Source organism: Castor canadensis, chromosome 14 (genome assembly GCF_047511655.1).
Source record: "Castor canadensis chromosome 14, mCasCan1.hap1v2, whole genome shotgun sequence".
Classification (NCBI taxonomy): domain Eukaryota; kingdom Metazoa; phylum Chordata; class Mammalia; order Rodentia; family Castoridae; genus Castor; species Castor canadensis.
In genome coordinates this window covers 86,318,523-86,334,467 of record NC_133399.1, presented here as the reverse complement: position 1 = coordinate 86,334,467, position 15,945 = coordinate 86,318,523, and the positions used below count along the sequence as shown (strand labels likewise).

Here is a 15,945-nt window from a genome sequence, read left to right as displayed (position 1 = left end):
CTCTGTCTCCCTCTTCCCTTCATCCTCATCTCTCTCCATCACAGTTGATGGAGAGAAAGAACAGAAAGCTGGAAGCATAATGGAAGTTGACTGAACTAAGAGAATGGAACAAAAGAAGATCGTTGCGATGGAACAGGGAAATAGTAGAGGAGAAACAGTGCTCTTGGAGTCTCCGGTTGATTCTGTCCTTCGGTACTGCAAGTTTTAAAATAAAGTATATTATTTTCTAGAAAAATAAAAGTATAACAGAGAATACTGAAATCAATAAGATGAAACCATTGTAATTATAATTATGACACAATAGGAAAAAAGGAATCTTGTGAAAGTGAGTTATGATTTCTCTTGCCTTTGGTGAGGTGGAAATAGCTATGCAGTGCCACACTGCTGGGGCATGCAGCAGAGTACATTGCTTTCCACTGTCTACTTGAAAAATATTTCCAGTCAGAAGACAGTCATGTGCAGTGTATTTGACCTAAATTCTCCAATGGTGCTGCTATTCAGTTCCTCTTCCCCTCACATTATAATTCTTCATTATTCATCAATCATTCAAAGAACCCTAGCTTAGCTCTGACTTTTATTTTTTTAAAAAAGCACAATGTTTTTATATTTGTATCAAATTTAGCTACTAAAAGCACTAGGACTTTTGTTTTCAACTTTATTTTGTTATAAATTGTTTAAGAATAATGTAGTATTCTAGAGTATCGTAATAATAACAATTTTGTGGGTTTTTTCAAAAGTATTTTATTTGCACTACAATACAAATTCATTGATGGTCATTAAATTCATGCCACTAGTTATTTTTAACAGGACTCATAAATAAAAACAAGAATAATCATGAATATGGAATTTTAAAATTGATCTTAAATGTAAACATTTTTTCCTGAAAACTTATATTACCTTAGCAATGACCCTTTCAAATTTTCTTTGAAATCTCTGTTACTGAAAACTATGAATTTATATATTTTTAAATGACATAAGATTTGTTGAAAAATGAACTTGTGATATACACTGCCTGGAAAGATAAAAGTGCATGAAAAAAATATCTTCCTATGTCTGGGCATAATTTAAGATAGAGTTGCTATATGTTCATCTATTGTAAGATATGTAGCAGTTACATTATAGATACTTAACACAATTTTGTACCCTGCAAATGCTGAACTGCCAGTTGTGAAAATGTAAACCTCTTGAACAGAACAAATTCTACTAGTGCTCTTTTTCTCATCTAAAAGATAAATATACATGTTTCTTCACAGGCTCATTTTATTTATTAGAATAAATAAAGTGCAGACTCAAAACCTCTGTCAGTTCATTTTATTTCTTTCCTAATCTATTTTTGTCTGTACTAGAATAAAGTAGTAAAACATTGCCACTTTTCCAAAGAAAGTTTTTATTTGGAACTATAGGGCTGTAGCCATCAAATGTCTACAAACACTTCTGTGGACTCTCTAACATAAACTGCTACTCCAAGGTATCCTCATCAGTAAATATACAGTAGAGTAAATAGCTCTGTGGTCTACTACTGGGTGCCTCAGAACTGTGGCTAAAATTCATCCAACAATATCCTGGTTCTTGCAACTGTTGGAGATAAAATTTCAGAATTTTTCCTAAAAATTTACAAAAAAAAAATAAGGTATCAGTGACAATATCTAAAGAGAATTCTCATGCACTCATTGAGGATATCCAATAGTGGAGTTAGTGCAACCAACTGATGGTGAGTACACCATATTCTGCCTTTGATCACCCATACAACCTTGGATAAGTCACTTTACTTTTAGGGATCTCACATTCCACACTGTAAAATAAGTCTTTAAACTAACACCATCAAAGATAATTTACAGCACTAAGACCTACATATAAAGCCCATAATCTAACATTTACAAAGAATATTCTTTGCAAATATAGAGAAAAAATAAACATGTAAGACATTTCGACTAGCTTTGTCTGTGGATGTTTTACATGAAGTACCTCTACTTGGGACATTTTTCCTTTCTGGTGTTTAACACACTCCTTTGTACTGTTATTGAAAGTTTCCTTCCTTGAATGAAGGGAAAACTACCCTTGCCTGTGCTGTGGTAACAGATATTTCTGTTATTTTATCCTGAGCGGTTGTATTATCAAATCTGAATCCATGGGGCAGCAAATAGTTACACACACCAGGAGTTCTCACTGAATGTTAACAGAAATGAATGGATGATAAAATACCTATCATCTACGAGAATTAATATTTTCATAAAACTATTTCAATGACAACAAAGCCTGTGCATAATAGTGGATACTCATTTCAAAAAAGATGACAGATCATGAACTAAGTAGTTCAAGAAATAGATGTGACAAAATCAAGAAGACTCAATATTATAGACATACTAGTTTCTGTGATTCAGTCATGGAAAACTAAGTTTTAAAGCATTAAATGTTCACTCTAAGTCTTCAAACCAAAAGCAATTTACTTCCACAGAATTTACACAAGAAAAAGTTTATTCTTAAAAAAATAGTATGACTGAAAAAATTATTTAGCTTGGCATCTAATCCCAAAATGAACTTCACAAAGCTTTAGAACATGACTTTGCTCCTTGTATTGCTATGATTTTCAGTATGTCCATCTTACTAAAGATGTGACTCCTTTGATGTCATCAAATTACAGATTTGCAGGAAGCTTACAAACTATCACAAGCAAAACGAGGTAATTAAAAGGGTCGACTAAATAGTTAAAATCATTTTGACTCAATCCTACATGCTAATGAAATCTTGGAAAAGGTTGAATAAATGAAATTTTTGTTGAATCCCAAACCACACTGTGAATATTAATTGCAATTAAAAAAATTACTAACCAACCTTCTGAATAGCTGTTCTGAAAGAATATTAGAAAGATCTGATTCAGCTCCTCTGTCCACCTGTGGGTAGAGATACTAATGAGCAGTGAAATGGCTAAGAATAGGCTAGAAACATGAATTGACTTCCAACCTATTTACTCAGAGTATTACTACTACTGTTTATATCAGTACCACCTCTTTTTATCCAATTTTAATAGATCATAATATGATGCTTTACACTGAGTTTTTCCACTGGTTTTTGTCACTTCACAATTTTAATTCACCATTTGTAGTTTAATAATAATTTATTAAATTTTTCTGCTTTGTCTTGTTTTTATTCTGTTTTGTCCCTTTCAGTCTCACCCTACACAAAGATCCACAATGAAATTTAAAAAGCAGTACTTATCAACTCTGATTAAAATCAGCAGCACCATACTGCTAGGATGTAATCACAGTTACTCAACAAGGCCATGTACATGCAGACAGTACCCGTGTCCTCCAGACTTCTCTCCCAACACGCTTCCTTATACATCAACCAATCTGAGCTGCTCTGAATTCAATAAAATCCATAATCTCTCATCTCTGCACTTTTTGCTTTCACACATGCCTTTCCTCTGTCCCTCATAGCCAGTTCCTGCCTGCATTCTGCGTTCCCCCGCCACACATTCTCTGAGAAGCAGTCACTGGGTCACTGTGCCTGTGCACAGGTGAGTCTGTTAACCACAGTCTCCTTGTACACACAAGCTAACGTCCTGTTCTCCAAAACCCTTCATTAGTAAAAGAACTAACATATTGAGCTCCATCTCCATCTGCTCTGGCAAATGTGAGTAATAAGGCTACTAATGTATTGGTGTTGTCAAATACCAATGTCTGAGTTGCAATTATCTATTTGTTTTTCTCCCCCATCAGCCTATGAATATTTGTAGTACCATTAATCATATTTATCTTGATCATCATTATATTTTCAGGACCCACCAGAGTGTGTGGCACATGGTACGCCCCTGACAGGCATTTAGTCAGCAATTATTTGCTAATTATATAACTGGGTAGATAGCAACAAAAAAATCCAAACTTCTTAGCATTGCCTTAAGGGCTGTAGAGTTCCCAGGTAACTCAAGAAATAAACACATACACTATATATTAAGATATGGCTAATTCTGATTTTTTTCAATGATAGGGATCAGACTCAGGGACCTGCATATGCTAGGCAAGTCCTGCACCGAGGCACATCCTCAGATAAAACATGAATAATTCCTATTGCATTAATTTTACATTTGATCATTGAATCTATCATAATTTATCAGGTTTAAATTTACCTCATTCAGCAGGAAATATTTATTAATCAAAGATAAAATACATAAGATAATTAGAATCACAGTCTTGGGTTTGAAAAGTACTTTATTATTTTCCTGGAAAAATCATACTTAAATAGTAACAAATTTCTACATAAAAAGAACAAACAGATAATTTAATATGATTCTTACCTATGAATCTAGTTGCAAATATAAAATGTTTCTTTTCAAAACCAAGGTAATAGTTGTTCTGATAACCCATTTTACAGTAAGATTAAAAATAAGAAAGTTCTTGTTAAAACCAACAGGTTTAATTCTAGTTCAAACTTGACTTACCCAATTTTAATGTCATTGAATGATGTTTTACACTGATTTTTTTTCACCAGTTTTTATTCCTTCACAATTTTTAACATATTCATGGTTTCAACTTGTTTCCTCTCAAATGAGTTCCTATTGTTAAAACTCCTTTTTATTCAGGGTAGGCAATTGTTAAATAACAAAACATGGAGAGACAACAGTGATTCAGATCAACAATGGTATCCTGCATGTTCACGCAGTGAAAGATTACAACAAAAGTAGAAAAGTGCAATAGACGTTACTTTGTGCAAATGGTACATAGAAGAAAGATAATCTAGTGGGTAAACTCTACTTCCCAAATCCTGCCACAAACCCGGAATAAGGCAAGCGTGTACAGCCCACTCTTTCTCATCATGATGATAAGCCTAGGAGCAAAGTAAAACAACCTGTACAGAGAAGCTGCAACTCAAATTACTCAAGTACATAAACCCTATTGCATAACCAGTAAGAAGCAGCACTCAGATTTAAACATAGGAAGGTTGGGATGAAATAAATCTAGAAAAATAAAGCAGTTTAAATCCTGCATTTCCTAAACTTATTATGTATAAGAAGTGGAGGTATAATTATATAATCTGGTTCTTTAAAATCATACAAGTATTTTGAAAGCTATTGTGCTAATAAACTAACTGTAATAAAGTTAAAATACTAAAATAATACTTTATGCTTCAAAAAAAGATTAGTAGAAAACCAAAGAAATGGATATTAATTTGAATGCATGTGGGACAGAATAATTTATCAAATTAAACTTCAGGATATTTGACATGCTCTGAAATAATCAGACTGATTTCTGATGTTCTAATAGTGGGAATCCCTATCATGGGTTGCAAATCAATGTTCATATTTTTAGTATTCCTACAAAGGTTAAAACATCAAATGTCTAAGATACTACAAAGTAGTATAGTATTTTATTCAGCACTGTGTCTTCAGAATGTAGTCAAATAATATTAAGATAATCAATTTACTTTAATATCTTGTGTTTAGAGTAAGTGAAAATGTCAATACTCTGTAATAGTATCTTGAAATAAGAGTTTTAATTTACATAAACTCATCAGACTTATTAAAAGAACCTAGACACTCCTAAAAAAAGGAAACATTCTTCTTTTCAATATCTGAAAACAGTAATATATTAACCCTATGTTAAACAGAATTTTTGAAAAAAAAAGCCTTGTGGTTAGAAAATTATGTTTATATAATGTGATATTTATATAAAAATTTTAAAGCAATTTCAGTGACTTTCTCTTTCTCACATGAGACTATCAATTACAGATTATATGATAAAGTGTACCAAATCATTGAATATCTTTGTGATTCATTGAGATCAATATCTAAATACAATTAGGGACTTCTGATCATTCTTAAGAAGTAATATTTTATAATCAATGGTTGGAAAGTATGAGTCTTAATCAGACCTTCCTAAATTCCTAAGCACTTCAGTTTAATTCTCACTCTTCACACAAACTACCTCAATTCCTATGTACAGACTGTATGTTCCTCCCTGATTGCTACCATCTTCAAAAGGCATTAATCCAAATTCTGTGAACATTTAAAAATAATTATTTAAGTGTTATTTCTTTAAGACTCTAAATGAAAGTTTAAAAGTAATTTTTTAAAAATACATGCTTAAGTTTTTTTTTATTTTTCATAAATTAATAATATGAAGGGATTTCTTTGCCATAATTCCAGACATGCATACAGTGTACCTTGAGCAAGTTCACCCCCTCCATTGTGTTCTCATTCCTCTTCTCTCCCCCCGCTTTCAAGCAATATTTGGTGGGTTTCATATGTGTATGCAGCATACTTCCATCCTCTTCACCCCTCAGCATCCTTTCCTCCCCCCTCTTTCTTCCTCTAACCCCCCTCTAGAGAATCCCTTATACACATTCATGTCCATTATCGTTATTATCCTCATCATCTTAATTTTAGGTCTATGTTCCACAAATCTTAATTTTAGGTCTATGTCACAACATGTGATGTTTGGCCTTTTGAGTTTGGTTTATCTTATTCAGCATGATGACCTCCAGCTCCATCCACTTTCTTGCAAATTATATAGTTTTATTTTTCTTTATGGCTGAGTAATATTCCATTTTCTTTATCTATTCATCACCTCTGCTTCCACAGTATGGTATGTGAAACTGCTGTGATAGACATGGGTATGCAGGGATCACTCTCATATACTAATTTACACTCCTTCAGATAAATGCCCAAGAGTGGTAAGCTCGGATTATAAGGTTGGTCTACTTTTAATTTTTTGAGGACCCTCCATACTGATTTCCATAGTGGTTATACTAGTTTACAGTCATACCAACAGTGTAAGATTCTGAAATCTCACCAGCAGAAAAATAAATTTTGATGTGCAGTTATATGTTTATTCTATTTCTTTTAATCAAAATATGTTTTAGATATCAAATTAAGAGACTGCGGCAGAGGTTGCTATGTATTCACTGAACCCAGTTTCTGAGGCACATTCTAGGCTAGACTTCCAGACTTCCTTGAACTTAAACACGATCCTGTGTTGCAGTGTGGCTATGGGCTTTTAAGTGTTATGTATGAATGTCAATCAGGACTGAACACAAAAATCTCCCAGGGTTCCCTTGTTCTCTCTTCTCTCATTCATCACATGGAAAATTCTGAGGCCTTTAATTGATGATGACACAAGGAGGCAAAAGTCTCACCCCACTTGCCTCCACACACTGAACTACATCCACACTGAACTATGACTTATGAGAAAAAGGAATCTTTATAGTGTGTACTACTAAGATCTAGAAATTACTTCATACAGCAATGAGTCTATCCTGAGTAGATGAATAATACAGCAATGAAGGACCCTACTGTCTAATTCAGCATTCTCTAGCTTGGCTGCATATTGGATTCAAGTACTGACTCAAAAAATACCAATGTCAGGTGTGAATCTGAATGAATTTAAACTGCAGCTCTATGAGTAGACCAAACATCCCCAATTTGTTAAAAGTTCTCCAAGGGTTCAGAATCCCTGCTAATCATACAACTAGGCATGCAATCACATTGAAGATGATGTCTTCAAGCAGTGTATTATCTATTTCATCATAGCAAGTCTAAAACTGTCAATTTAAGCAAAATATAATACATACTAAAACATGGAACCATTGCAGGAATAAATTCCAGTACATATTTTATAATATCTCCCAATAGCTCTGTTCTTCAATTTCAGACCAATATTAGCCTTCCTTAAATTAAAATATTCATTTGATTAGAATCAAATGTTTGAAGAAAAAAATTCACTAAGAAACATTCCACAATAATGTAAAGACTATAATCTCATAAGGTATAAGCTTACAAACACTTAAAACTCCCTAAACTCTATTTCAATTTTATGAACTAATGTTTTTTAAGCAACCATCTATACTGACAAATATTTAATCACAATATTGCCTAAGAGGTTATTTAAACATAACTTTTCCAGAAGGTATGGGATAAGCAAAAGTTATCACATCAACTGAGTCAATTATTCTGTTCTTAAGTTCAGCAGTCTAATTCAAAAGCATGATCAAAAGCAAATATCAATCCTATTAAACCTTTATCTGTGCATGTCCTGAGATTTTCAAGTCAGTCTCATACAATGGGAACCATAGAACATGTTCACAGAGAGAGACAGGGAGAAGAAAATGAATCTTACCTAGCAGTAAGCAGCATATACTGCTGAAAATATGTGACTTGATCTCCAATAATGAATATGTAACAAATAAATATTTTATTTGTATTTTGTTAATTCAAAACTAAAAATGATAGTAATAACTACAAATAGTAGCAACAGTGGTAGTACTACTATTAGTGTTAGTAGCAATATTTTAAAAAGCCATCCACTTCTTGCTCTGTGATTTTATGACTGCTCCTATGCAATCAAGCATATTGACTACCTACTTTACCATTTTGCCTTAACTACAGCAGTATTATTTACTCAGTATTGAAATTTATAACACCTAATTTTGAACACTTACTAAGGCCTGGGTACTATGTAAGAAGATTTACATTTTTACATTATTATAAATATACTGACAGAACCACAACTATTTAGCTTGCTTTTCTGAGATAGGCATTATTTTTATCTTCCATATGCGTAAGATCAATTTCCACTAACTAGAATATTCTAGTAAATGTGTAAATAGTCTTCCAAAATAAGCTCACATTCTTTTTTTTTTTATTGTTTTATTATTCATATGTGCATACAAGGCTTGGGTCATTTCTCCCCCCTGCCCCCACCCCCTCCCTTGCCACCCACTCCACCCCCTCCCTCTCCCCCCCACCCCCTCAATACCCAGCAGAAACTATTTTGCCCTTATTTCTAATTTTGTTGTAGAGAGAGTATAAGCAATAATAGGAAGGAACAAGGGTTTTTGCTGGTTGAGATAAGGATAGCTATACAGGGACTTGACTCACATTGATTTCCTGTGTGTGTGTGTTACCTTCTAGGTTAATTCTTTTTGATCTCACCTTTTCTCTAGTACCTGTTCCCCTTTTCCTATTGGCCTCAGTTGCTTTTAAGGTATCTGCTTTAGCTTCTCTGCGTTAAGGGCAACAAGTACTAGCTAATTTTCTAGGTGTCTTACCTATCCTCACCCCTCCCTTGTGTGCTCTCGCTTTTATCATGTGATCAAAGTCCAATCCCCTTGTTGTGCTTGCCCTTGATCTAATGTCCACATATGAGGGAGTACATACGATTTTTGGTCTTTTGGGCCAGGCTAACCTCACTCAGAATGATGTTCTCCAATTCCATCCATTTACCAGCGAATGATAACACTTCGTTCATCTTCATGGCTGCATAAAATTCCATTGTGTATAGATACCACATTTTCTTAATGTGGTGGAGCATCTTGGCTGTTTCCATAACTTGGCTATTGTGAATAGTGCCGCAATAAACATGGGCGTGCAGGTGCCTCTGGAGTAACCTGTGTCACAGTCTTTTGGGTATATCCCCAAGAGTGGTATTGCTAGATCAAATGGTAGATCAATGTTTAGCTTTTTGAGTAGCCTCCAAATTTTTTTTCCAGAGTGGTACTAGTTTACATTCCCACCAGCAGTGTAAGAGGGTTCCTTTTTCCCTGCATCCTCGCCAACACCTGTTGGTGGTGGTGTTGCTAATGATGGATAAGTTCACATTCTTAATCAAATCATTGAATTGGTTGGATAGGATATAGTGATAGTTAAGTTTCCAAATATTACTGGGTGAAATCAAGACAGAATTTTGAAAATGTGTTTTTAAATTTGAAAAACCATTCGAAATATTTATGTTGTCAGTAAAAGTAGTGACATTACCTCTGAGAAGGTTTATGTTCTATCACTTCTCAAGAGTTAATGATACTAAGGCTCCACCTGAATCAGTGTATCAGTTCATCAGGAATAAGGTTTAATTTTTATTTGTCAGCATAGTTTGCCATTTAAGATGTAATCAGTTTTAACATGAAGTTACATACTTACTGTTTAATGGTTGAATGAACTGAATGTTTTTAATTAAAAGTAGTTTACTAAAATTCTCCCTTCTATCATGCCTAACGCTTAACAGATTTTGAGCAGTGTATGAAACTGAAGGAAATGTAGGACAAAAAGCTTAGCAAGATAGAAATACACTCAAGGGTTAGGAGCAGGAATGGGGAAAATATTTTGTACAGGGAGCTTTTAGTCTATTAAAAACCTGGCAGAGTAATAGAGAATATATAGTCATGTGAACACCACCACAATCAAGATGTACAGCAGTTTCCCACACAATTATCTTATTCCTTTGTAACTGATCACTCTCCCCACTGCCAGTATCTGTTAATCTTTGATGTATCTTTTATCCTTATACAGTTTCTTTTTCTGACATGTCGTATAAATTGATTGATAACCTTTAGGGTTGGGCTTCTTTCATTTAGATGCATTTGGGATTCATCCGAGTTGTGTCATCAGTAGTTTCTTCCTTTTTACTGTTGAGTAGAATTCCATTGTTTGGCAATAAGAGTTTGTTTATTCATTGACCTGTTGACCTGAAGGATACTTGGATTTTTCCCAGTTCTAAATGACTACAAATAAAACCATTATGAACATTCATCTACAGACTTTTGATTGAACATAAATTTTCATTTCTCTTTGGTAGATACATAAGACTGGGCTTACTAGATAATTTTAAGAGTATTTTCAACTTTGTAAAAAATGCCAAATAATTTTTCCAAGTAGTTATATCATTATGCCTTCTTAACAGTAATTTATGAGAGTTTGATTTGCCTTTTCTCAGCACTTAACTATTGTCAGGGTTTTTTGACCTATTTCCTTTTTTGTTTTCTTTTATCTGTTTGTTAGTTTGGTTTCTTTTTAACTACCAGTCTCTAATTGTCCAATGTCCAAAGGGAAACATAATTATTTTTATAAAATGGTTATGCATCCTACCACCTTGTTAAGCTCACATTAACTCTTACTAGATTTACTTACAGAGTTTTGGGGATTTTCTGAATGTACAATGTTATTTTTGAATGCGAGTGCTTTATTTCTTCCTTTCTGATATTTTATTCTGAGTGAATTTTATTGCTTACTCTTGCCTTTACTTCCTGTCTAGACCCATTACGAACAATGTTGAAGAGAAACAGTAGTATAAACATCCTTGCATGATTTATTTCCTAGAAGAAAAGCATTCGGTCATTCACAATTGTCATGAAAGCTATGGGATTATGGTGAATATCCTCATCAAACAACTTCATGTCTGTGCCTAGTTCAAGTATTTTTGTTTGTATGAATGAATATTGAATTTTGTCAAATGCTTTCTCTATATCTATTGAGGTCTTCCTTCTGTTCTTGTGATGAATTATACTGATTAATTTTCAAATGTTGAACAAGTGTATCTTTGTTCCCACTTGTCATATATTATACTATGCTTGTTAAAATTTTCTGGAGGAGTTGTACTTCTATGTTCATGAGATATATGCCAGTCTACAGTGATTTTTCTTATAAAAGTTTTGTCTGGTTTTGGTATCTGATAATACTGATCTCATAAAGTGAGTTGGAAAGTGGTGTTTTTCTTTTTTGTCTGAAAAGTTCTGTGACAGAATTACTATTGTATTTCCTTGAAACGATGGGTCAAGTTCACCAGCATAACTATATAGCCCAGGGTTTCATTGTCATAAGCTTTAAAACTATTACTTCATGTATTTCATATTTATGGGACTACTCAGGGTTTCTCTCTCTTTCTTTCCCTCACTCTCCCCCCCCCCACAGGCCCCTTTCTGCCCCCACTAATTAATGGAACGTTCATGACTCTTTCTATGAAATTCCTGTTTTTTTTATTTTCCTCATTGAATTGTTTTTTTTTTTAAGTGATTTATAAGTTATTTATATATGTCAATATTTATGCTTTCATAATCTGACCTTGCTTTGCTATTTGTTTTTTTGTTAGTTTTGCTTTGTTTTTTGAGGTACCAGGGTTTGGACTCTGGGCTCAGCATTCTAACAAATGAGCCATACCTCCAACTCTTTTTGTTTTGGTTATTTTTCCAGATAAGGTCTTGAGATTTTGCCTGGGGCTGACCTTGTACTCAAATCCTCTTATCTGTGTCTTCACATAGCTGAGACCACAGTCATACACCACCATGCCTGACTTATAGGTTGAGATAAGGGTTTCCTGACTTTTTCTCCAGGTTTGCCTCAAACAGTGATGCTTCTGGTCAACTCCCAATTAGTTGGGATTAAAAGAGTGCACCACCATGCTTGGTGCTGACCCGCATTTTTTTACTATTTTTAATTCATCATAAAGATGCTTTAAACTTTTGTATGGTCAAACGTGTCCATTTCTTACACTATTGTTACTTTTCCTCTATTTTTAAAAATACTTCCCTTGCCCAATATAATGAAAATATATACGTTTATATTTTTTCTTACTTTTCAAAGTTAAAACCTAATTATGTCCTTCTTAGGGAATCAGTATGACATAGAAAAATTATGTATTTTCTATACATCCACCATTTTCTCAACATCACTTTTAATTGTCATGCATTAAATAGTAACCCTGCCCATCATGTATCAAGACATGTAGAAATCCAAATATGTTTTTGGAAACTTCACTGAGTTCTATTTGTCTATGTATTCAATTAGTGTTTAAACCACAGTTATAACTAATATAGTTTTAAAATGAAATCTAGATATTTGAAAATCCTTTTTTTCAGTGTGAATTTATAGAACATGACTTTTCCATTTACAACATTAGAATTCATTGTCAATTCCATGAAAATTTCTTTGGGAATGTTGTTGGAATTGAATTGAAAATACATATACATAAATTTGAAAAGGAATACAAATATTTTTGCTAATGGGATTTCATATTTACTGACCTGATACATCATGTCATGTTTTCACACTTACTTTCTGCTATTGAAAACTCAGATCTTTTTTGGTACATATATTTCTTATAAGAATTTTTACTTTTATAAATTAATTTTTAAATATACTTGTTTTGGCATTGTTCACATATAGAAAAGCTCTTGAACATATATGTTGATCTATGCTTGGCACCCTTGCCTGGTCTTTCATATATGCAATTGTTTGTAGGATCTCTTTAAACTACTATTATATACAGGTGCTTCCTCTCAATTAAGGAAAAGTTGCCCTCTTTCTTTTCAGTCTTTCCACTTGTGTATATTGTTTGTTTTCTGATTACATTGGTTAGGGTCTAGGACAGTGCTGAACAGTAATCATGAGAGCTAGAATCCTTATCCTATTCTTAACTTTATTGGGAATGCTTCTAGTGTCTTCCTATTAAATATAATGCTACTTAGTGGTTTTTTAGGATACTCTCAATCAGCTAATAAATAGCAATTCTATTCTATTTTTTGTAATTTTTGTCATATATTTAAAATGAAATTTTATTAAATGAGTTTTTTATTCTACCAGATGATTGTATGGTTTTCATCTTTTAAACACTGAAAATGGAATTCAGAATTTTAACAATCTCTCGATTCCAGTAAATGTTAATTAGAAATAATTATTTTTAAAGTTTTAGATTAGATTTTTTAGTGTTTCATGTTTCAACTATTCTTTAAAAAATAATCTTACTTATAGTTTCTTCTTATTACCAAATTCCCACTTACCACATTTTCCATCTCCATCACTGCTAGAATTATCTTTCTAAATTAAAAATCTAAATATCTTATTGCCTAAAAAACACAGGCTTATGTGTTTTTTAACACAACCAATTAGAACACCATAAAAGAGCCCGAGCTGGTTTCTTGTTTGCCTCTTCGGCTTTCTTAAGCAATACACATCTCACACATTTCTACATTACAGTCAACAAAGCACTTTATAATTCATTGAACATTTCACAACTTTTTTCACTTCAATGCTGTGTTCCTAACATAACAGTCCCTTCTTTTCCTTGAGAGATATGTTTCAAGACCCCCAGTGGATGTCTGAAACCATGGCTAGCACTACACTTTCTTCTATGCATATATACTTGTGATAAAGTTTAGCTTATAAATAAGGCTCATCAAGAGATTTTCAACAGTAATAATAAAATAGAACAATTATAACAATATACCGTAATAAGTTATGTGAGTAGCATTTCTCTCTTTATTTCTTTCTCTCTGACACACACACACACACACACACACACACACACACACATAATAGAATTTGTTATTGTAGTATACTTTTTCTCCTCCTGTTATAAGAAATGACATAATGCCTACATGATGAGATGCAGTGAGGGGAATAGTGTGGCATTGTGATGTAGCATTAGACTACTATTAATCTTCTGATAAGAAGTAGGAAGAAGGATCATCATGGGGCCATGCCTACATTTTGATCCATGTCAGGCAAATCATTTTCAAGTCTTACAGATCATCTCTTAGCATACCTCTAGGAATCCTCTACTGATATTTTAGAAAAATTTTTAACTATTCTCTTCTGCCCTTACACAGCACATAAACTTCTACCTCAGCATATTATAACATATAACTCCTCCTGTTTTATTTCTATACTAGGTATCATATTTTATTTATCTTTATATTGCTAATGTCTAGTAATAAGTGCTCTGTCTGGTAAATAGGAAGTTTAAAACTTGCTTGAACAAGGAGTTACACAGATAAGCTTTACAAGTTCTAATTTTTAGAACCATCTCTAAATGTCTTTCGAACAGTATCTGACTTTTTTTTATTATTGTTGTACTGGGAGTACATTGTGACTTTTACAAAAGTTCTTACAATGTATTATAGTTTAATTCATCACCTCCATCATTCTCCTTTATCCCCCTCCCCCAACTCCTAGGTAGTCTCAACAGGTCTCATTTTCCATTTACATACATATGTACATATTAGTCCCACTATATTCGCCCTCCTACATCCTTTCCTTATATCCTCCCCCCGCCCCGTTACCAACCCCTAGACAAGACCTGTTTATTACTGATAATATTTCCTACCTGCAAAAGCAATAGATGATCAATTTATTCCTAAGAAAACACATAACTGAAGTATTGTTTTTGAAAAATAAATAAGATTTAGTTAAAATGTGTTTTATACCTATGAGTCCAGAGTTTCCTGTGTGACATTTTTGTTTGTTTGTTTGCTTTGGCAGCACTGGTATTTGAACACAAGGCTTCACGATTGCTAGGCAGGAGATCTACCACTTGAGCCATTCTGCCAGCCTTACTTTTTAAAATTAATACATAAAACTTAGTTAAGACAAACTTTCTTTCATACCAGTTGTTTGTGTGTGTGTGAGAGAGAGACAGAGAGAGTGTGAGTATCTATTCGTTCACTTTTATTGGGCAGTTTCTCTTCATCACTTATTAAACTATTTTAGCTTTTTTTAATGTAACTGGGATTTGAACTCAGGGCTTCATGCTTGCAAAGCAAGCACTCTACCTCTTGAGCCACACTTCCAGTTATTTTTGAAACAGGGTCTCTAGATATTTTTTCCCTGTGGTCCTGGGGTTTGAATTCAAGACCGCCGCTTGCTAGACAGGCACTCCTACCACTTGAGCCACTCCACCAGCCCTTATTAAACTATTTTAAGTGCACTCTGTTATTAGGTTTTCTCAACAACACTGTGAGGTACATATTATCATTGTAGCTACAAATAAAATAAAATAATTGAAATTTAGGGAGGTTAGATTATTCTTCCAAGTTAGATTCAGAAATAGAAAAAAATTCTAAATAAAAAAGTATAACAAATATGAATTTGACAAGGGAGTTTGATTTATTCATTTACCTAGAAATTAATGTATTGAAGAATATATAATTCTGTATTATTGATAGAGTAAAATAATGCAACCTTTTTTAAATCCTTTCACCTTGATTGGGCAAAATCTAAACTCTATAATTCCATGTCATAGAAGACTTTTCTATGTAAGCAGAAATAACTATTATTTGTGAATTGTGACAAAAGAAAATAAATGTTTTTATCCATGTAATATAGTGCTGGAATTTAATACAAAAAAGGTTATCTTCCCAAATTTACATTTCTCTAGGAAAAAAATCATAACTACCTTCTGTAAA

The 15,945-nt window shown here is 33.2% G+C and overlaps 1 protein-coding gene across 1 annotated transcript in view; it reads right to left on the bottom strand.

The window, feature by feature from the left end:
* Positions 1 to 15,945, bottom strand: part of Gpm6a (glycoprotein M6A) — a 304,616-nt gene that overhangs the window by 276,399 nt on the left and 12,272 nt on the right. The window lies entirely within an intron of this gene.